The sequence below is a fragment of the Anopheles coustani genome (genome assembly GCF_943734705.1).
Source record: "Anopheles coustani chromosome X unlocalized genomic scaffold, idAnoCousDA_361_x.2 X_unloc_42, whole genome shotgun sequence".
Classification (NCBI taxonomy): Eukaryota; Metazoa; Arthropoda; class Insecta; order Diptera; family Culicidae; genus Anopheles; species Anopheles coustani.
This window is the reverse complement of record NW_026525151.1, coordinates 246,318-247,500: the sequence shown is the minus strand read 5'-3', so window position 1 is coordinate 247,500 and position 1,183 is coordinate 246,318. Positions and strand designations below refer to the sequence as shown.

Genomic DNA, 1,183 nt, shown 5'->3' with positions numbered 1-1,183 from the left:
GAAAAGCGCTAAGATGACGGATAGTGAGACGCACCAGTACACGGAATCGGATAGACGGACAGGCCGCCACCCCTACGTGCTGAGCTTCTCCCGTTTCGCTCGCAGCTACTCAGGGAATCCCGGTTGGTTTCTTTTCCTCCCCTTATTAATATGCTTAAATTCAGGGGGTTGTCACACATGAACTGAGGCTTATGTACCTTGCGGTTGTTATCGTCACATCTGGCTTGCGACTACTTTGTTTCAATGTCCAATATGTACCGTTGGACTCGGTTAACGGGCTGTTAGCCCGCGTGTGGTTTAACTCACTGATACCTTCCATTGCCCATACGCTAGTTTGTTTGTGTTCCTTTGGTCAACTTCCATACTTGAATCATTTGTGCTACCGCTGCTGCTTCGACGCTACTTTGACATCTTCGCTTCTATTTAAATAAATAAATAAGCTGAAGCTAGACATCAGTAAACACCACCACAGACACCACAAGCACGCCTTCTCCTCGTACTTCCGCCTCACGCGGGAACACGGACGCTCTAAATACTTCGAATTCCAATGCCAGTATATTGTAAACCACGGGTTCTTTAATGCTAGCGGGTCGTCGCGACCCTAGTTAACATCATGGTGCACGTCTCGTGACGGGTGTCACGGCGTAGTTAAATGTATGCGATACATTTCTCAAATATAAGCGCTCAGTCATCTGTACATCATGGTAGGTTCCCACGACGTGCAATATGCGTTCAACTTATCAATGTTCATGTGTCCTGCAGTTCACATTATGACGCGCAGTTAGCTGCGGTCTTCATCGATCCATGAGCCGAGTGATCCACTGCCGAGGGTGACTAACTTGCGTAAGCCGCCGCTGTGCGCGTATACCCGTTCCCCGTAGGGAGGAGCAAGCCGCCGCTTAGAGACGAAGCATAAAGTGTCCTCATTCCACATAGGGCAAGCTGGATGAATCCATTTTACCCAGGACGGCCGAAGCGGCGTGGACCAGGGGAGAACTGAACCTTATACTTCACACCACAGTAAGTCTACGTGTCCTCTTCCACATAGGGCAAGCTAGAACTAACTATCTTACCCAGGACTGCCGAAGCAGCGTGGACCAGGGGAGGAACACACTTTTCATGGAAACGTAAGGCATCCATGACTGCCATAACGTAAGCCGCCGCTGTGCGCGTATACCCGTTC

General features: G+C 49.9%; 2 non-coding genes across 2 annotated transcripts in view; both read right to left on the bottom strand.

Annotated features, from left to right (window-relative positions):
• Positions 1–191, bottom strand: part of LOC131270608 (large subunit ribosomal RNA) — a 4,091-nt gene extending 3,900 nt beyond the window's left edge. The window contains exon 1 of the ribosomal RNA XR_009179657.1: positions 1–191. This exon is cut by the window's left edge and continues 3,900 nt beyond it. This is a non-coding gene — a ribosomal RNA (large subunit ribosomal RNA).
• A 487-nt stretch (positions 192–678) lies between these two features.
• On the bottom strand, positions 679–833 carry LOC131270610 (5.8S ribosomal RNA). The gene has a single exon (XR_009179659.1). It is a non-coding gene; the product is annotated as a 5.8S ribosomal RNA (ribosomal RNA).
• Between the last annotated feature and the right edge of the window lie 350 nt (positions 834–1,183).